General features: G+C 39.7%; 1 protein-coding gene across 1 annotated transcript in view; it reads left to right on the forward strand.

The window, feature by feature from the left end:
* TMC3 (transmembrane channel like 3) overlaps positions 1 to 21,818 on the forward strand; it is a 270,584-nt gene that overhangs the window by 206,953 nt on the left and 41,813 nt on the right. Inside the window, exons 15-20 of the mRNA XM_064389310.1 lie at positions 3,101 to 3,320; positions 3,435 to 3,511; positions 5,263 to 5,491; positions 11,975 to 12,130; positions 12,799 to 12,878; positions 15,754 to 15,871. The gene's annotated coding sequence lies outside the window, so the exon portion shown is untranslated. The remainder of the gene's footprint in view (positions 1 to 3,100; positions 3,321 to 3,434; positions 3,512 to 5,262; positions 5,492 to 11,974; positions 12,131 to 12,798; positions 12,879 to 15,753; positions 15,872 to 21,818) is intronic.

The following is a 21,818-nucleotide window of genomic DNA, read 5'->3' on the forward strand; positions in this document are numbered from 1 at the left end:
TCCATCTGTAAACTGTCTGCACCTCCAGCCTTTTTTGAGGCTCTTTCATCAAAACCAGGCAGTTTACCTGCATCCTTTGTCATGCTCTGCATGCACAAATAAGGCCATTGCCACTGAGATAGTCCATTAGACTGATTTTTCAAGCACACAAAAAGCACTTTCTAGTGAGTAATTGTATATTTGACCTAACATACTGTGTTTGCAACCCTTGCAATTGATGTCAGTTGAGACTAAGCCTAATTCATCCTTCCCCTCACCCAGAGAGGGATATTTGTAAACTAAAACCTGTGCAACTGTGATTTCATCTTAATACCTGTTACACAGCTGAGAAGCCTGCCTTAATGCTGCTAACTGCTAGTCAGCTTGTCTGTGCCAAAACAGTGAATGAAAAAAAATATTTGCTGCTTGTGCACAGGAGTGTAACATCAAGGATTTCAGTAGGGATGCTGTAAATAAAAAAGTTCATTACAAAAATAACTAGTTATGAGCTATCTAAGGATATTTCACTCCCAGGCATGAATCAAGTTAGCCTCTAGTAATTTATCAAAGCTCAGGTGTGTAGGACTCTATAAGCCTGGTTTAGTTTCTCTAATGAAGAGTCCACATCACAAAGTCGATTTGAAGAAAGTGGTTTTGGGAACAAACACGAGGATATAGATCAGAGCAAGGTGAGAGACTGGCAGTGCAGAGATACCTCCAGCTCTGTTTTCTGAGAGGTGTTTGTGTGTGATGTCAATGTGTGTACCTGTGCTTCAGAGGCAGGCATGGATAAATGGGAATGGCCAAGAGCAGGGGCAGGGACAATATTGGACTGCTGAGGAGCAAAGATGGAAGGTAACATGGGATGTAACAGAAGAAAAAATGTTGTGAGCTGGATATGGACCAGCCTTTTTTTTTTAGTTTGCTGGGGGGAATTAATTCTGTCCAGCACATTTCATTTTAGATCATGTCTGTCTTAATTTTTAGTAGTCTGCTTCTGCCATTTGCTTAACTATTGAAATGACCTTTCTTACTTGTTCTTCATCTTGGCAGCTTGCAGTGGGACTGCCAAGAAAACTAAAACCCTCTTCCTTATTCCTCGAAAGCATAATCAGGGAGTTAAGAGGCCAAGATTAGTCTTGCTAATAAATGTGTACAAGAGGACTCCTTTGGGGATTTCTGTTTTTCTAAGTATTTGCTTTAATGGATTATGAGTTTCTACCGCTCTCAGGAGATAGCTGGGGTTTGTCTCAACCTTCTTTGTGTTGTGGAAGGGAAAACACCCAGTAGGTCTGGTGACTGATTTTCTAAAACACCCTTTTTTCACTATTTTGGCAGTGGTAATGATTTGCTTTCCAAGGACACTATGAGACACAGCCCATGCCCTGAGGAGCTCTGCTCAGTACTATCTGTTTCCTCCAGGGAATAACAGCAGGCATGGGAGCTCTGTCAAATTAATGTGTGTCAAGGTCACCAATCCTTGCAGGGTCTGGCTGGCTTGCCTTGGAGAAAGGGACAAGGGTAAACAGGTAAACAGAAATTGCTGTGTGATAATGAGTGTACATCCACAGACATCCAGAATCCTTATTTCAGGTAGCTTTAGGCTGTGTGAGAACACATCTCAGCACATCTTTGTCTGATGTCAGCTGGAGCATTGGAAAAGGAGCAGATGTGAGCAGGTGGAATTTCCACTTGGGAGCTGAGAACCTGCACAGCAGCCCATCACACAGCTTGTTAGCCTCTGTCCAAACAGGGTGAATGGATCCAGCCTGATCAATGACTTTGTGCTGGCTGCAGCCACAGATTACTCTGAGACCATTCATAAATTATGGTTTAAACAGTAACATTTTTCAAGGGCTTGAAACAATTAGGTGCATAGATTGAAATAATGCAGTGTCATGGCAGTTTTACATTGTGTGTCTGCAGTATGTGGTATTCAGTCTTTGCTGTTGGAGCTGCCATCTGTGCAAACATTTTAACTGATCCCATTCTGAAAGAAATTTGATGAGTGGCAGAAGAAAAATAAGTTAATTAATGGTTTGGTTGCACATATGGACATGTAATCCCTGGCCAGATGCATTCAGACATTTTGGGTCTTACATAAGCAGCATGGTTGGTCTTTAGATAGCCAGTGACAGCCACCCACAATAAAGTTAATACAGCCAGAACCCCCTTTATTTCTGGGAGGCTTAGGGTGCTCTGTGTGTGTACTTCATCCCTCACCTCCTCTTGTGTTTCTGTTTTTGTCTTTTCAGTGCAGTAACAACCCCTTCAGCTGAGGCCCTTTGGATTGCTTTGATATAACATTCAAAAAGATCAAAGAGAAAGCAAATCTCAGCTGGTGGCCTTTCCCTTTAAAGCAGTGACTTTTAGGCCATGTCTCTGCTACAGATGTTTGCTGGCAGGACTGTGTCAGGCCAGGTTTGATGGGGAGTTTGATCCCTGTCAGGCAGATTTGTGTGAGCAGATGAGTTTTTTTCTGGTCGTGCTGCATGTGTGTGCTTGGCAGGAGTGAGCAGTGAGTGGGCTTGACTGTGCTCATGGTGCAAGGGCACTTTTGTCAGTTCAAAAGGAATTTGCACATGGGGGACCCTCTCCCTGCTCATGCAGTTGTGCCCAGGCTGAACAGTGTTCATGTTCATGTGATGCCCAGGAAGCAGAGCAGCTGAGTCTTTAAATTGATACTGCTCTGTTGGCAAAGACTCTGAAAGAAATGTAAAACAACTCTCTGGTGTTGAACTGTGTTCTGTTTTAGGAACTGGTTTAGCCTGTGCTGGCACAGAAACCCTCTCTGAGGCAGGCTTTTTTCAGCTGGAATGGGTTTATCCTCTCTAGTTTAATTCCATCTCATTTGTTGGAAAACCTTTCTATAAAAGCAAGACATCAGTTTCTCCCCCATAGTTGGGTTTTTAGTAGAAATCCTGCTGTGAAGATCAAGAGAAAGAAGATGGACCTCTAAAATGTGACTGGCCCCAGAAGCCTTCCCATTTTGGGTGGAAATGCAGTGCTACAGTGTTTGCCAGAATGCACCATAATTCCAGTGTTCCAAGAGATGTTTCCTCTTGGTAATGACTTGAACATGTCAGTAATTTAGGTACTTAAGAATTCCTTTCATTTTCAGGATGTTGAGTTTGTACTGCCAGGAAGATGCATTTTGGGGAAAGCAGCTTATTTCTAAATGACTAAAATGGAATTATGGGCTGCTGAGAGTGAGCCTGACAGAGGTGCTGCTCAGGACACACATCTGTGCCTGCAACATGCAGAACTGGAACAGAAAAAGAAATGGCTCTACTTTTTGCAATGAGAGCTGCTCTTGGCTTGGTTCTTAAACAAAATTTAGGGTGAGATACTGTTCTCTCCTACCAAAATCTAGACATAATCTAGATTAAATTACTTTTCTTTTTATTTATTTTCTTACTGGTTTTGTTTTTTAGTTTCGTATCTCTTTTGTATAGGCACTAAAGATGGTCCAGGTTGTGGATTACATGAGAACTCCAATGCATATTACTGAACTCCACAACTGTGAATTCAGGTAAGTGCTGTTTAAGCACAAGTTTTGTTTGGTTGGGGTTTTTAGTAAGGGAAATTGCCTTTACTGAGAAACAAGCTTATACGAATGCTGTTTTCTAATGCCTCCACCTTTTTGAACGCAATTGGAATTTACCCCTTTCCTAGATGTTTTATTTTATTGAAGGATTTAATTTTTATATTGTTGCTAGGTTTATTGAGCTTCCAGTAAAGGATTTTTAAAAAAATAATGATTTGAAGGTGTGGGGCTTTTTTACTACTTTTGGAACAACCTACTCAGTTGGGTTTGAATCAGACTGATTCAAAGCTGTCTGAAATCAATGGAAAACCTCCAGAAGGTTTCACGAGCTTTGGCTGAGGCCTTTTTTGAGAGCATGAGAATGAAGGCATTTCTGGTTTTCACTGTTGCATTCTTAAATCTGAATAAGCAGAAAATTGGATTTATTGCTAATAGAAGCAGATCTACCAAAACAAAGGACCTGTAGTTCTCTACTGTAAGAGATATGGTTTGGCAAGATGTAGAGCAGGTAACTCTTACAACGTGAAAAATGTAGACAATCTGAATTAACTGCAACCAAATGTACCCTGGAAGCACAGCTGTAATTTATAATGCAGTCAGGAATGCACTGCAGGCTCCTCAATCGATAAGCTAATGGGAAAAAAGCCTGCAATTAATTACAAATCAACTGGGTCAATATCCTTTAAATGAAAGATATGAAATTGCTAACATTTGGCTGCAACTTCTTTGCCAAGTGTATTTATAAACCTCATATAAAATACAGTATTTATAAAAAGAATAAAAGCTCCTTTCACTGTTAAAAGGCAGGACTCTGAATGCCTGATTTCCTTTTGCTCTAAAAATTCAACTGAACTGACTTTATTTCAACAAGTTTTCTACTGTGTATAAAAGAAGTGAAGTAATCTTTTACCTTTAATTCAAGACCTTACAGAGAAGCACAAGAGCTATAAATAGGACTCCCAGTGTGATGCTGCCCATGACTTCACGGTCAAAACATTTAAATGATGAAAGTTTGTGCCCAAATGGTTCTCTTAGTAATGTCAGGACCTGAAGCATTTTGACTGGTGATCTTGGCAATCTAATATCTTGTTATATTTACAGAAATAGCCCCAGAAAGGGCAGCCAGGGCAGGAGGAGATGGGCTAATGCTGGCACTTGAAGGCTGCTTGTTGTCTGTGAGGTCTCAGCTTCAAATAACTCTGGGCTTTACAGTTTGCTAAATTGGGAGTGCTACTTATCTGGAACCCTTTTCCTTTGGCACTGATGATTTTTTTTCCATACATATTCTATAACACTTCTGCTTTTTATTAAAAAGGTGGAGTAGAGTCATTGCCAAGGAGGAAATAATATTATTAAACTTGTGACTCTCTACTTTTTTTTTTTTTTTTTAAGAAAAGTTTGTTCATTACCTTGCTGCCTGCTTTTTTATTGTCCTTTTTTGGGAGCAGTGGAAATCAAAGGATTGCATTGTAATTATATAACACAACAATTAAAATATAGGAATGCAGTATTGTGTCATTTCAGAGAGGAATGTTTGACAGCTTCCACCCAATGAAATTATAGTATTTGACCACTGTCTTTGCACCTTCAATTGTAATTCTATCTTGGTGCTTTTTCTGACTGCAGTGCAACCATCCTGCAATGCCTGACACCACAAAATCTTTGCTGATGTCTGAGCAGCATTGAGTTGCTGCTTTTCCACCTCGTGAATCTTTCTGTTGTCTCCTCCTTCCCAGACTGCAATGGCTCAGGCACAGTGTCCTCATCCACCCAAGTGTTAGTCCCAAAGGACTGCAGCGAGGGAACCTTCTCAGAGTCTTGGCTGCTGGGTGGGTTTCATGAAGCTTCCATGAAGCATCTTCAATCTGGGCAGTGGATTTCTGCTAGGTAGCACATTGCTGAGCCAGGCTGTCTCTAGAAGCACCAATCATCCACAAAATCACCACCAACTCTGCAATATTTTAGGTAAGCATGGTCTGTCTCAGTGTGAATGACATCCTTGGCTCACAAAACACTTTTGCTGCCTGGAACAAGAACGTGATCTGTTTCCAGTCCTCTCCACTCTTTCTTGCAACAGGATTTTTCTCAGCCTCTTTCAACAAAAGCTAGGGAATTTATAATATACAATAAAACATAGATATGTTGGTGTATTATAATATGTTCATTAGTATAAAGGTAGGAATTAAGAAAACCATGGCAACTGCTCATGATTCCATCAAAGAAGTCAATTTCTGGGTGAAAATTATATCATGATGGCTGTTTGTTATCACAGCAACTAGAAATTGCTATGCTACTTGACCCTTTCAGTATCTTTTATATACATCCCAGAAGTTGTTGTTCCAATTACTTTTCACCTCCAGGCTTCTAGTACTTGGTCATTTCATCTTTCTGGAGACTGAGTTCTGATTTGAGTTCCTATTTCTCATTTGCAGTGACAGGGAAAAATATTGGTCAGCCTCACTTGGAAGTGAAATTCATTATATAAATGTCCAGACTGTTTCTTTATTATTTATTTTTTATATATTATATAAATGTCCATAGGCTCCTTAAAAAAAAACAACAGAACATTAAAAAAAATCCCAAATGAATGAATGGTCAATACTATTTTAATAAAAGATAATATTAACACAACACTGACAAATATTTCATTGGTTTAGTCAAAATGTTAGTAGCATCACTGGTGATGATACAGACACATGCAAATTAGCAGAGACAATGTCTGAATTTCACATCTGTAGACATAGCACTGCAAAGCTAATACTGCTCTTATTTCAAACACGTTCCACCTGCTCAGGCAGCTGCAGATAGATCAGAAATGTTGATGAAATCTGTAGAAGAAATTCTATTGCAGTGACATTAGCTGATTTCCCTTCTGCCTGCAGAAGCACAACCATTTTTCTGTCTGCATTTCCATCATTATATATTCAAAATAAATTAAACACGCGATACCTGCATTAAGAATGTATTTTTTATTAAGCTACAGAAAATAATTGGCACTGAAATTTCTTTTCACATACCATTCATGAGGTTAAGTCTTTTGAAAACTAAAACACAAAACAAACACAACCAAGAAAAACCCAATCAAAACCTACAACAATTTTACACAGAGATAGCAGCATTTCAAGTCAACTAAAGCATGCTGCCTCCACAGTTCTATTGTAAGCCATGCTTCATTTCTTTTGACTTTCTCTTCAGTTAATCATTGGATTTCCTAAATACAAATGCTTTATGACAATAATCAGGTTTTAATTTAAATTTAAATGAATTCCTTAGTGCATCCAGTCAAGCTGTCTTCCTTCCTTCCTTCTGATGTGGCTTTTTGGGGGAAAGTGAGTGCAGCTTCATAGGATTTTTTTCTGTCTTTGTCATTGTTTAGTCAGTCATTCTTTCAGAGACAGACTCTGAACCTTTTACAGTCATTGGCATGGTGAGGCTGTTGTCATTGACTGGTCTCATAGTGGGAGTGGAAAAGGGTCCTAGAATAATGAATTTGTGATTCTGCACAGAAGAGTTGGGAGAGCTGGGAAGACATCTTGAAAAATATGAAGCTTGAGGTAATTTCTTCTCTTATGCTGTATGTTGCTATTTCAAGAAACAGCAGTCACCAGTTGTTTAAAAGAGTAAAAGGGAAGAAAATATTTATCCCAGTATTGCAGGCTTCTTGTGCTTGTTTATTTTGACGACTAAAATTCTGTGACATACTGCAGCACGGCCCTTCAATAGCTGAACAGCTGACAAAATAGAAAACCAGTCAGAGCAGCTTCTTTGCTGGGTTAGTTCTCACCATGCAGGCATGTTCTTTCATCTAAATTTCAAAGGTAATACAACATTTTTCTTTCAAAAGGTTGGAGCAGGGCTAATCTAGAGTTGGTATGGCCCTTTTCTGTTGTGTGTTATTTCCAGCAAGGGCAGTGACTTTGCTTAATGTCAGCTCCCAACACATGAACTCAGGACAGCAACAAGCCTCTCTCTTTGTCAGAAACATCTGCATGAAGTGGAGAGTGTCACACGTGTGCAGCTTATATCCAGTGGCCTGAGTTCAAATAAATAATGAAAGAGCATTTCTTGCTTTGATTTCCAAGTGTGCTGTTACTTCATTCCATCACCTTGCTCAATTCAGTTCAATTTACCTGTTTGTAAAATATGTTCCATAATATTTGCTTGATTTCTGTGATTAAATCCTCTGCTATTAGTTTAGGTCCACTTTCTTCTTGTTACTTTATACATCATAAGAAATCAAATTTTCTTATTTAGAGGAAGTATTACCTTCATACATAATGTAAACAGAGTAGCACAAAATTCTAAGATGAATTAGGGGAAGCTGGGCAGCTGGGAACACAGAAAATAACATGGACGTTCTTTTCAAAGTAAGCTGGAGGTGTTGGGTGTTGAACCAACACCTGGGAATTCATCAATACTGGGTTGTCTGCTCTTTTTTCTAATGGGGCTAACCTGATTTTTTAACAATTTATTAAAGCATTTTAGGAAATCCTTGAAAGTGTCCAAAAATAATGATATAAACCACATACATCTTTTGTGTGAACTGTGCAAAGTGAGCTATAAAAACCAATATCTGTTTGGAGTGAAGTTTCTTAAACATGTATTTTATCAAATTGACAAATGAAAAACTGTGTTTTTAAAATTAAAAGAACAGCCAATTTGTCATGAATTTTTATATAGACTAACCCTCAGCCTTTCCTTCTTGCATGTTCTCACGTAATTTCTGTAATTTGCTTTAGTAGTTATGTACATTTATTTAATGCTTTATCTGGAATCAAATACTCCTTTTGATTTAGATATAAATTAAAAATACAGACATTCTTGATGTTCAATCAGCCTATAACAAAGTTGTTTGGCTCTTATGAGACAGAGGTGTAACAGGGCTACACATGGGTTGCTTGAAACCTGCTACTGGAAGGTGTGCTGTACACAACATTTTCCTGGATTTTTAAAAACTATTTTAGCATCCTGACACAGTGCCTCATTGGTATAAACTGCTGCCAACAGTAAATACAAATTTAGTGTGTCCCCAGCCTGGTTTGTGAAATTATGGCACAACGTTTTGAAACTATGCCAGTTTAGGATACAAGGAAAAATGCTGCTAGCTCTGGCTTGCTACTGGAAATGCAGAGCATTAAAATGTTGATTAATGGGGAATTGGTGGAATTCAGGCCTGGCCAGGAAGACTTAAGAGGGAAAGGAGAAAGAAATAGGTATCACAGTTCTGGCACTTCATTTGTTTTCTTGGAACCTGATTCTCCTCTGCCTGAAATCTGCTAGAAGTTAGGGAAGATCAGTAGCATTGGATTGTGAGAGCTGGGCAGGAAGGCAGTGCTCTAGGTTGTGCTAACACAGGATCATTTGAATTTGGTGCTGTTTTTCTACCCCTCTCTTTTCTCCTCTGCCAAATTCACTTTACTTTGGCACTGTTTCATCTGTGACCTTTCCGTCTTACTCGCTTCTGGGGTTTGTTAGTTATTTTCCTTTATTATCTTCATCATTCAACCCAAGTGCTTGCCACTGCTCACACGTCCTTCTCCAAAGGTAGGAACCAGAATTCAAGTCCAGGAGAAAGTGCTTGGATGGCATTAACAGCTGAACCCCAGCCAGTGGGTAAAAGTGGACTGAAGAGTTGGTCAACACTGTTTTTCCAGATTTTTAGCATAGACACGTGGCAGCTTGGACACCCCTCATGTCACCAGGAGAGAGAAGGAAAAGAAGCTTCCTGAGAGCTTCATTTTAGCATCTGAAAAGATGTGCTTACTCTTATTTTATCCCTGTTACCATTTCATCCTCCTTCCAAATGCCTCTGTTGCTGCCACTTGCCTTCCTCAGCTGTAAAACAGCAACAGCACATCTGCCACCTGATGCTGGGGTGATTCTTCATTTGAAATTCCTCTTAACACACAAAGTGTGAGCATTGCTTATCTGTTCTTGCTTATCTATTGTTATCCTGGAAAGATTTCACCATGGGCATTCATTTTAATTGCTCCATATGTTTATTCATCAGAAATCCTCTCTCCCTTGTAGTTTGGAAATGTATCTGAATGGCATACAAGCAAAATCTGACTAGGGAAATGTTGATATGGACTGAAGGTATATTGATTTGTCCCTTTAGTGCAATGTTTATGACAGGTGATGTCCAGGGAAGAGAACAGTTATGTCACTTGTGCAGAAGAGCCTTCAAAAAAAAAAAAAAATCACTAAAACTGCCATAAATACCAACAATTTCATTCTGATGCCATTGAGGTAACTTAATCTTTCTGTATCTGGTACTTTTTGTTTTGTGGTTGTGTTATAGCTGTGCAACAAAATTGAAAAGAAATAAGTAGCGTGCTTGGGGTGAATTTCACATCATTAAATTGAAGCATATCATTTCCTTAAAAAAGTTAACACGGCAAGAGATTTAAAATGTGGGTTAATTTTAATAGACACAAATTACTGTAATCACATCAGGAGATAAATTACTATAATCATGTCCCCTTAAATCTTTCAGTGATTATAATGCCCTTGTATCAGTGTCATGTTTCTAACAAGATATTAATTTCTTGTCGTGCGTGGTCCTTAATGGTTATAACTCTGTATGTTGGAGCCCATTGCTCTTGGGTGGGACAGTTACCACTTTCAGTGGCAAAAAAACAAGATGGGCAAAGGCAAGAGAAGTTACAGGAGGTGGATAACTCTGAGTCCATCCTGTCCTCTCTGCTGGAGGTCCAGGTTTCCAAAACAGGTCCTCCTCCTGTTTTGGAAACAGCTGTAGTGATTGCACAGGGATACTGGAATCCAAGGACGCATTCAATGCCATCATTGACTTCTCCCAATTTAACAAAAAAGGTGTGGGGAAAAGAAAATCTCTTAATGGCCCAGAGGTCTGTGTGATTACAAGGAGTTTTTTTTCCTCCACTGCTGTGGAAGCACCCTGGAATTCACCAGCACACTCACTACCCAGAGATCCTCTGTAGAGAAACCTGTGCCCCCATTACTGTGGGTATTTATAATGACAAAAGAAAATAGCTATGACAGTGGAAAGCAGTTTTTTTTTTCTACAAATGTAAGAGTAAAATGCTATACTATTTAGCTCCTGTTTTCATCAAAGTCCATGTGGAATTCTGTACATCAAAACAAGGGAAAGGAATCTGTTTTGTAACATTTTTGGTATTGGAAAGGGAAAAGGAACTGTTTTGCACTTGAAGCTTCTGCAGCATAATCGGAGGGGTATTCACAATTTATAGATGTTTCCTGTGTCAGGGACTTTTCTGCCTCCTTTTGGGTCAATTTTCAGGGGAAAAAAAGTTTGAAAACAAAAGGAAGTGACTTTCATACTTCTGATTTGCTTTTCATCAACTCCTTTCTTGATAATGCTTTGACAACCTACAATTTAAATAACTGTACTTTTGAGAAATATATTGTCCAGTGAAATATTTCCCTTACTTCCTCTTAATGACTGGGACTGTTCATTGAGAATAAACATGTAAATAATGTTATTACCATGGAGCAGAGTTAATAGCCTCTAATGGCCTAGGACCTGTGAACAATCTTGCCCATGAGGAACTTCTTACACAAATAGTCCTGGTAAACTCAACAGGAGTCTTCATGTGGTAAAATTACTCATGCAAGTGAGTGTTTGAGAGGAAAATGTCATTGTTCCTCTCCCACATTCCTCCTGTTCCTTCATGAAAGAAAGCCAGCACACGAACATCAGAAGGCATTTTTGGTCTAATATGTCCCAAATAAGGATTTAATCTAGACTAAACAACTGTTTTGAATATTTGCTGTAACTATTATTGAAAATGTTTTGAATTTTTCTATTCACTTTCTAGCTTTTGGTTCTTGATTTAAATCATCTGTAGTGTTCCTACTTGGTGTGTTCACTTGGTATTTAATGTTTAGAATGTCTGTTTAGTACACTTTAATAACCTCTACAGTTCAGCTGCATTTTACTTAAAAAGCATTCATTACTCTAAAAAGGTTTTGGAATGAGTGATTCATCAAAGAAGCTAAAATATCTCAATCTTGTGTCCTGCTAACAAGACACAAGATATTTATTTAATTGTAAGTGCATATTCAAAGCATTTACAATTAGCTGTAGCATAGTTATGAAAGAACTACTGTCTAGAAGGAGCTGTCATTTTTGTCTGACATGAGGTTACTTCAAAAGGCACAGTTCCCCTGCAGGTACTGAAGTTATCCAATTACACTTCTTGTTTGTTTATTATAATTAGTGTGTTTTGGTAGAGGTTTTTCATGGAGAATGAAAACTAGCTGATAAAACAGCTATTTTCCTGAACCAGGTAATAAAACAGACCAAAATAGACCTGTGAGTTCTGGGAGGAGTGTGCAAAATTTCCAGTGGTGATTTTAGGGGGGTTTGTTCAGTTTGGTTTTATTTTTCTACCATATAATCCTTGACCCTAAATATAATATAAAAACTATCTGCTTTTCATTTAGGCTGATTGTGAGTCAAGTCTGTCTCTGCTGAGGAAGTTAACTGATGCACCCTCTAATTAAAGTCTCTGCAGCACCTTCCTCCACATAAATGGGCTGGTGAATTCCTGCTGGTTCCTGTGGTCACCAGTGCAACAGAGGGACCCGTCTGAGTGACAGGTACTTGCATCCATCTGGAATTTTTAATCACAGCTTAACACTTGTCAGCTTCAAAGCATACACTGTGGGGAAATTAGTGTCACATCATGTGATGCAGCAGTTGTAGGGCTGCAAAGAAAACAGATTGTTTGATTATTTTTTTTCTTCCGTGGCTAAGGTTAACTGTCTGGACAGCTGCGAGTGCAGCCTTCAAGGCACGCTGCTTTATCTGATTGGTCTCAGTCTTGATCTGGCACATGAAAGGAAATGTGAGGAAGTTTCCAGCCGAGATCGTTTTGCAAGTCCAAAGATAAGGGCAAGGTCAAGTTCACTTGTGTTTCCACAGTATCTGGTTACAAACATCAACCCAAGTGCCACGCAGATAATTCCAGTTTAGTCTGGCAGTGGTTTGCACCTTCAGCAGATTTGCCTTGCTGGAGTATTTTTCATGTTCTGTTCACCAGCATCAAAAAGACCCACCACAGTAAAGCAAGAACTGTTGCCTTTCTCAAAAGGTGACTTTTCCTTCTAGGGACCAAACAAAAGTGGTGATTTTATCCAAGTTCTGATGTGTAACTTGCACTGGTGCTGCCAGCCTCCCGTGGGGCTGCAGGGAAATGTTAATGTTTAGTTAAGGAGTAACTTATTATCTGTTATTATCTGTTATTGTCTGTGTTATATTATTTTAGCACATCAGGTTTCTCCTGTAGGAAACTACCATTTCTTCCATGCCTTCAGAACTGTGGGAGTTACTGCAGGAATATATGAGGTGGGAAAATAGAGCTGCTTTTTTTATTATTATTATTTTGGTTTATTTTTTAAACAGTGTCCTTTATGGTTATTGTGACTAGCATGTGAAACTTGAGAGCTATGGCCCGAGGGTGGAAGGAGCTGTCTCTGCCCCATGAGGCTCACCAAAAATATTTCCTGAGTTATGGATGAGCATTGCCTTACAAAACCCAGCCCTACACACTGAAAACTGTTCCAGTCTCAGTGCTGGCTCCTCAATTTGTAAAGGTTTATCTTAATTCCACCAAGGTCTTGGTGAGATTTCCTAATTACTTTTTAATTTCTTAATTATGTATATTGTTATGCTGCAATGCTTTATGGCTTTATGTAATCAGTTTTTGTTATGGCAGAGTTGCTGGTTAGTGGTGCACTTCAGTGAAAACCACAATTTAAATTTTTCTCTTAGCTGTTGCTACAAGCAGTAAATTCTGTGGTTAAAGGAAGAAGCATATTGAGTGAGCCTGTGCACTCTTCCATTCAATCACCTCAAATACGGTTTTGTGTATGCTGTGCCTGAGGAACAGGTCTGCACACTTGTGACTGCAGTGTAAAGTATAGTTCTCAATATCTTCCACAGAGAAGCAGAAGCTGTGAGGGTTTTTCTGTTCTTTTTTTTTTTTTTTTTTTTTGAGGTCTGCATTTTTCTTCATTTCAAAAAGGAAAGTTGTCATCCCCCAAGTTAAAAATTCATACAGTCAAATAAGTTTGCCTTCTTTCATGAAAATGTTTGCCTTCTCTACCATGAAAACAGAAGATTACAAATTGGCTGTAGAATATCTTGATAGCTCTCATGTAAATTATTCAACCACTCACATCAGTAAGCACAGTACACTGGGCAGAGAGATGCTTTTCTGAATCTTTTTGGGATCTGTTTTCAGAGAGACAATTACAGTGGTGCAAACGATAATAGAATAGTGAAATTAAGGTGAAGTGAATGATGTGCTGCTACACAAAGCTTGAAAAGACAGAGCACTGATCTGTTAAACATGAGTTATGGTTTTATTTTGTTGTAAATTCTCCAAGATTCTAGTCTGGTTTGGATTTTGGAATGGGTGGGTGGTGGTAGCTCTTTTGTCTTTAGAAAAGCATCTTTTATAATTAAAGAGGCACCGTCCTGGGATGCTCTGGCCATTTGGATGGTTATTAGGGAGAGCTGTGTGCAAGCTGGCTGAATTAAACCTCAGTCCAAACCCCCACTGTGCTCTGAGAGGAGACTCATACCCAAAGGAGCATGTCATGTCCTCGTGTCTCCTTTGCTGACATTAGTAAGGGCTGGGATGATTTCCTGGGCAATAATGATGGGTCCATGTCCAGCAATCAATCCAGAAGTGGGAGCAGTGTGCCCAAAAGATTCTGTGCTAGGTGTTAGGGCAATTCCTGCACCATCTCTATCACTTCCTTCATTTACAAATTCTGATTGCCTCAAGGCATTTCTCTGCTTTTCTGTTTTGTTTTCATAATTTTTTCCCAATACCATGAAACCATGTTTAACTTCATGTAGTGCTTTCTTCCAGGGAGAGCTGAACTCCATACAAATTTATCCTGATCAATCTGTGTCCAATCTGTTACTGGCTTGATCAGATAGAAACTGATGATATTAGTAAAGCTGGCGCATTGCTCCTAACCTTTCCTGATGGTATATTCAATACTTGAAAATACCAAAGATCTAAATTTAAAGGGAGATCTATAAAATCACTGTCCCTTTTCCAAGAGATACATACTATATATCTCATGTCTCTAAAAGTCCTAATTTGAAAGCATGTGGTCTTTATTCCCATTTAATGTCTAGGGTAAGACATATTCCCCCAAAATACATCCCTAGCTTTTGACTTTTCCTCATTATTTTTTATGCTTTTTAAAATAAAAGTAATGAGTATTTGCCTTTCAGTGAACATTTGCCTTTCAGTGAACCTGTCCTTCCTTTTCAAAGCAGTGATTTTTTATTATTGACTTTCAAAGAGCAAATCAATCCCACTAAACTGCCACACTTTTTATCCTAATTATTTTTTTTTCAATTGCTGTGTTTCTTATTCTACATCTGCATTAGTATAACTTTGGTTTTTTCCCTTTTAAACATAACATTAATACTCATTTAAGTCTTTACTTTCCAGCTTTATGAAGGCACTATTGACTCTCACCTTTGTGAATGTCTGCCCTCGAAGTTTTAAATGTTTGCAATAAACACACAATTTTGCTGCCATCATTAGCAGCCATTAGCCATAAATTAGCTGCTTCATTTCAAGTTCAACTTCCATTTCTCCTAAAGTACCATCAAGAATCCTTCTCTCCTGGCCAGCCTTACACTGGTGGAGTAGGGAGACCAGTTTCGAAATGTTAAGAATTACACAAGTGTGATTTTGACTGCAGTCAGGAATATACCCTCCTTAAGTATTTTCTTCCTTTTTCTTAGCTAGTGGAAATCCTTTGGATATTTCTGACAGTGTATGCCCCCTGGAATGTCTCTGCTAAAATATCCAGACATTCCAAGACGTTGGTGGCAAGATCCTGAATCATAACTGTAGTAAATTTCTGGTGGGTGTTGCTGCCTTTTTAGATCTCTGTGGGAGACCAAACCTTTAATCCGTGCAATCAGACTCTGCTGTCATGACTGTGACTCTGCATGTGAAGAACCAATTCTCCAGTAAGACCATTTATTTCAGTGATGTGTTCATGTGACCTGACTAATTCTGAGGTGAGAGCACTGACATCAAGGACAATCTGGCTAGATATGGGCTCTTATTTTGGTCCTCAGATAAATATGGCAAGTGTGCTGTAAGCATGGGATGGACTAGATGAAAGGCAACAGTGTTTGTGTTTCTCCGATAATTCTCTGAATTTTTCGGTTCTTCTCTCAGCTGTTTGAGTTTGAAAAGCAAAGACAGCCAAAATGAGATTGTTTTGGAGAGAAGTGATAGCCAACCTGGGACAGCAGTAAAGGAAACCTCAGTGGTGTCACAATTCAATTACAAGGAGGTAAGAAAAATTCTAACAAGGACTTCCTTGTGAACCAAATTTATATTTTAGAAATTCTGCATGTTCTGTTGTTGATTTGTAATTAATATCCAGCATCCACACATGTTTACACTAGCTGAAGAGCGGAGGCTGCCCAGGTCTCCTGGGAAAGCCCCTTGCACAGCACATACAGCAGCTTTTCCTCCCTGTAATTCAGACTTTCCATCCCTTTCCTCTCAGGTCCGTGTGGATTTCTCTCATGCTGATATTTGTGCTACAGCCATGTATCTTTTTCTAAGGTTTGGGAAGAGAAGCTTTAGCACTCCTCACTGGAACAGGAGAGACACTTGTCAGAGTGGGCAAGGTGATCTCAAAGCTGAAGAATAAGATTTAAAAGTCTTGGTCAAAGGGAGAGGCCAGAGCAATATCAAGTCAGCTTAGAAGACCTGACTTTAGTTACAGAGACCTGCTACCCTCAAACACATTGGGAAACACACTGATGAGCTTTGGCAGGGTCAGGCTGTGGGGAGGTGCTGTAACATAGGCTGCTTCAGAAATACAAATGTTTTGTTCTCTGATTTTTAATTTTTTTTTTCTGCATTCTACCCAAATTAATAATTTCTTTGATAAAGTTGCTCCTGATTTGCACACAAACGTGCCAGTCCCCTTCTGTTCCTGTCTATCTTAGAAGAAGCATGAGGAGTTCAGCTTTTCCTCACTCAATTTTTAGTACAACACAATTATTATTTTTTAAATAGAAAATAGGCTAGGGATCTTGCATTTTGAAAGGCACCATTTAAAAAACCAAAGACAGATGGTCTCTTGTACCCATAATTTCTTCTTATAAAATGCAATTTGAATTATTCTCAGTGGATTCAGAATATCTTTTTTTCTATGCATAAGCCAATTTTTTCCCCTCCAGCCTACAGTGGAATATACACTAGATAATAAATACTTGATGCATAATTTGTTGCTCACTGTGAGATGCCTCTTAAATATTTTGTTTACATTGTTTACATGTACATATATTGCAAGCTAACAATAATACAAGCTGTATTGAAAACTCATGTACATTATTCAGGTACTTTGGTGCATAGAATCCAATAATTATTTTACAGAATTGGCAGAAAAAGTCTTAAGGATGCAAATTTCCTGGTAAATTAATCCTTCAATATTTCAATATAGGCTACAGTTAAGGCCAGTAGGAAGGATAAAATGCAGTGGCCCTACACTGGTTTTAGGGCAGCTGTTGTCTGTGCTCTGAAGGCTGCTACACATCCATCTCTGTCCTCCTGCTTTTGCAAATTCTACAGTCCCAATGCTGATGCTGTACTTGACTTTTCCATTTTAATAAGAGGTAAATGTATTTTTAAACAGTGATTGTGTTCAAGGTTCTTATTTTTAAAGGTGGTTGTTTTTTTTTCCCCTTCCCTGAAAGGGCTTTGTGGCCTCTGATTTCTCCAAGTCCTGGAAGCTTAAAGCCAAATGTTTCCATTAGGGTGGTTTGGGTGGATATGGACTTTCAGGAGGGATGTTCAGATGTGTTTTATGTTCAGCACTAAGGAAGAGACACAAAACTTGTGTCTCTAAGCCATGGCAGCCAACAGGCTGCTCCTCAGCAGCCTTGCATGGGCTGACTTCTGTGTGGGGTAAGGATGAATCCTGGGGCTGCTCTTTCTGGTGACAACAGAAACCAACGTCAGGAAAATTAATTCATTACATTTCCTTCTGGGTCTTTATTGCATCTCTAAAGGAAGCTGGAGAAATACATACATGAAAAATCTACCCAGGAATGTTTAAAAAAGACAACATCTGACTTGAAGCCCCTGAGCCAGAAATTGCTGGGACTTGGGAGAGGGCACCTGGGGAAGTGTTGATTACCCTCCTATTACTGTCTTCTGTGTTTATCTTTTATCACACAAGATAATTTGGCTCCAACTAGTACAGCTGTCTGTATGTCTTGCAACTCAAATTTACATGGATTTATTGATACATAGTGGATATTCACATGTCCATTTTAACTACTGTGTGGTGCAATTCTTCTTAAATCCTCTTTGAGCCAAAGGGGAGAAAAATATTCACTCAGAAGGTGTTTCAGAGAAACCTTGGGTTCTCTTTGTCCAGGTAATGCTCCCTGCAATGGCAGCAGAGGGAGATAAAGCAGCTGAGCTGGCTGATAAGAACTGCATGGTGTTGTGTGGCTCCCACACCAGCCTGAATGCACCCCCTTAGCACAGGACATGCACAATCTGGGGCAGGGTCCTGTGTAATGAAAATTCATCTTGTGCTGCTTCAAAACACCACATCAGCTTTAACAGCTAGTAACAATCATAATGCAATTATTTTATTTCATGGCTCTGAGTAGAACAAGACACAAAGGGGCTTTTTGTTGGGGCGTGTGTGGCTTTTTTATCACTGTTCAGCTGCAGTGTAAAATTTGCTGTGTGAGGGGCATCCCCTGACCCTCCCTGGTGCTCAGCAGGGTGGATGAGCAGCTCTCTGTCCCTGTGAGCAGCTGCCACCCTGGTGGCTTTGCCTCTGCTGCCTGCACAGCAGAGGAACAACAGGCAAAGACTGACCCGAGCAGGGTGGGGTGGGGAGTGGGGTCCCACAGCTTGGCAGCTCTCCTGTAAATGTTTGAGACAGAAATTGCCCCTTGAGCTGTGCTGGAGCTGCCACAGATCCTGGTCCCATGGGCCTCCAGCCCCGCCTGTATTCTCACTTTATGAGAGAGAAGCAGTAGAATAACAAAAGAAACGTTCTGACACTTTTCACTGGTTTTCCCCCCCTCTCTCTTTGTCTGGGATTATGCTGAATATAACTTAAGCCCTAGTGCCCTCTTCTGATCTTGAAATAGGTGTCAGTTCTCAGCACACCTGTCCCTGCCGCTCCTGCTCAGCAGCCAATTGTTTGAAGTTAGGGAAGCATTTGGGGACACAGATATTTTAATTTGTAATCAGCTTTAAAGCTTTAAAGCTTTCAACATTTACTCTGATCAGAAACAGCAGCTTAGGCATAAATTAGCCTTTTCTATTTAAAAAAAAAATTTTTTTTTTGTTTCCCAGCAGGGGCAGTAGGCTTGATGTGAAGTCCACAGAAGTGAAGGGATAAACCCTTATCAGCTCTGGCCCAGCCCCTCACACAGCACGCAGAGTCACTTAGGCTGAAAGAGGTAAACTGTTACAAGATCTTCAAGGAATAAAGACTGATTAAGGATAATCTTGTAGAAAATGTTACCTTTTTTTTGGATGTATTTAACATGGGAAATATTGGTAAGTGATAATTGTACAATTCCTTGGCTTTTCAGTGCTGGTAACCCAAATTTAGTTTGTGTCCTTATATGCAGACATGTGTAATGTATATTAGGTATATCTCTGACACTCAGCTGCAGACTGTATGAATTAGTTCATTCATCATTTCCAGGCTGCCACCTCTGGGATGGAAGGCAGCAGCTGGCAGGGAGCACAGAGCAGTTCTGCACAGCATTCTCAAAGCCAAGGCAGAAACCCTGCATCCAGGTTGTATTGCAGGGAGGTTCCACACACAGGGAACTAGAAACCTCTTCTTTGCAAAAATACACACTTGCTTTCTAAAATCATACGTTTTACTGATAGCCATTGAAAAAAAATAAATTACCATATTTGTCCATAAGGCATATGATATATCCAAAGTATGCTAAATGTTGCTAAATCTTCTAACACTAAATTTACTGCAAAATAAGGTTATGAATTAATTTTCACAGTCCTGGCTTTCCTAGACTGTGGCTGTCTGCTTATGTTTTAAGCAGATAATATTCTGCAAACTGAGAGTTGTGCAACTGCAAATAAACATTCTCTACTGACCAAACTACTTGTTGATAATTTTAGATGGGAATTTTTGAGAGACTGATGGGCAGATTAACACTAAAGGCCTCTCTAGCAAGTGGTTTAACAACACATTAAGCAACAAAAGGGATATTTATAGCTCTTTGCTGGAATATGAGTTTTCCAGCTCTCTATTGCCATCTTGAGTCCCTGACTGCCTTTGACAGAAAAAACAAATTGGGGCGTAACACTGACAGAGACAAAAGGAAAATGCATTTCCAGTCCTGATGGCCAGAGCCCTCTCCAGTTATCAGGTGGAAGTCATCAGGTATCAGAGGAACAGCATTATTTACTTTATTTGAGATGATACACACTGTGGCAGACTGCAGGGAGAGCTGAAGGGAAATGCCAGGGCAGTGTGATGTCGGTGCACATTTGTTCTAAGGCTTGCAGAATGAGCTCCTTGGAAAGCAGCTGAGATTAGGGCCCGTGGGGAATTCTTGGACATGTGCATCCTGCAGACACCTCTGGCTGTCAGAGGAGCCTGTCAGAGTTTAGAGTATATTTGCAGGTGGATTGTAAAACTCTGAAAGGACTATTCTTCCTCCTGTGCAGAGGTTTTGATACCGTTCTCTTTGTCTTTAATTGTCCTTCACAAATTTCTCACCTTCCTCTGAGAATCACTAAGGTGGGCACTGCAGTACCTGATCCATCCTGTGATATTTTAGTATGTAGTTACTACATACTAAAGAAAACCTATGGATTTCCAAGTTCTTTGGGATAGGTGCCATGAAAAGAAGCCTGAGGCCTTTCCTAGGTGGGCATTTCTCTAACACCTCCTGCTTTCTACCTCATAATGTTCAGACTCCTTTTTATTGGTTTATAACTTTCAGAAGTCCTTCTTTTTATTGTTATTATTTCCTATTCTCTCTGCCTTATTTCACACTTGGTAGCAGTGTTTTCGGCCAGTATTCAGAGTATTTTATGAGTAATGAGTGTCCCAGGCAGAAGGAATATATTGTGAGATCATTGTTACTAATTGAATACTTGGTGGGGGATCTCTTCCCCTCCACTGAGTGCTTGACATAGACTGAAAATAAGTTGCTAATAGTTGATTCTAATAAATCTACTGCCCATAGCCCGTTTTAGAGTCTTAAGTGTATTTGGGCATAATATCAGTATTCTGTGCTTTCCTCTTCCAAACAAAGGATACTGTTTGAAGGAGCCATTAAAACTCCTTTTTAATAAATCTCAGAGTAGCAGCTGACACTAACACAGTTTGAGCTGGGCTAGCACAGGGGTAGATTAAACCCCGATGAAAACAGCCTGGATTTCCCACTCTGCTTTCTGCTGTTCTGTACTGCAGCAAATATTGGTCCTCCCTCTTGCTTTGCTGTCCGGGGCATTTCTGCAGTGCCAGGCTGGTACAAAGGGCTCCTAGACCCCCCTGCCTGGGGCTGGGGTGAGATGCTGGTGCCATTCCTCAATGCCCAAATGCAAGGAAAACTCTGAAGGTGTCAGGCCTCTGGCTGTTCCTCCATGGAATAATTGGCACAAAGGAAAACTGAATGTTTGGTGAATATTTTGTGCTGGCTGCATCTGAACAGATGGGTGTCTCCCCAGGCCTCTGGGAACCTCAGGTGGTTTTTTACTCATTTCAGAATTGCTTTTCCCTCCTAGGATCTGGGTGGTTCCTCAGGTATTGGTAATGTATCAAACTTAGCATTTCTTCAAAAGAATGGCCTCATTTATTGATTGTGCCTTCTGTACTCTGCTGGCAGTGGCCTCCCAAAGAGGTACTCTGGCACACCCATCCTGGGCTCCCAGAATTCACAGAGCTGATTATTTTTAATAACATTCTTGGAATAATCTCTGGATGGTGTATATTTGCATTTGTATTGATGTCATCACACTGCTGCAGTTCTGTCTTCAATACTCCTTTTTATATATTTCCTGCAAGTGCCACATTAAATGATCATGGGATTCTTGGAAAAGCAACAGGAAATTATATAATGGTGCCCACAAGTCTGTGTATTGACTTTTCCGCAGACTTGCTGGTCCCTGAGCCTAAAAATTGTTGGTAAAACGAAGATATTTGATCTTATTTTCTGTTCTTGATTCTTCTTACTGTCTGAGAAGTCCTGGTCTTTTGCTGTTCTATTATG

This window comes from Passer domesticus, chromosome 14 (assembly GCF_036417665.1).
Source record: "Passer domesticus isolate bPasDom1 chromosome 14, bPasDom1.hap1, whole genome shotgun sequence".
NCBI classification, from domain to species: domain Eukaryota; kingdom Metazoa; phylum Chordata; class Aves; order Passeriformes; family Passeridae; genus Passer; species Passer domesticus.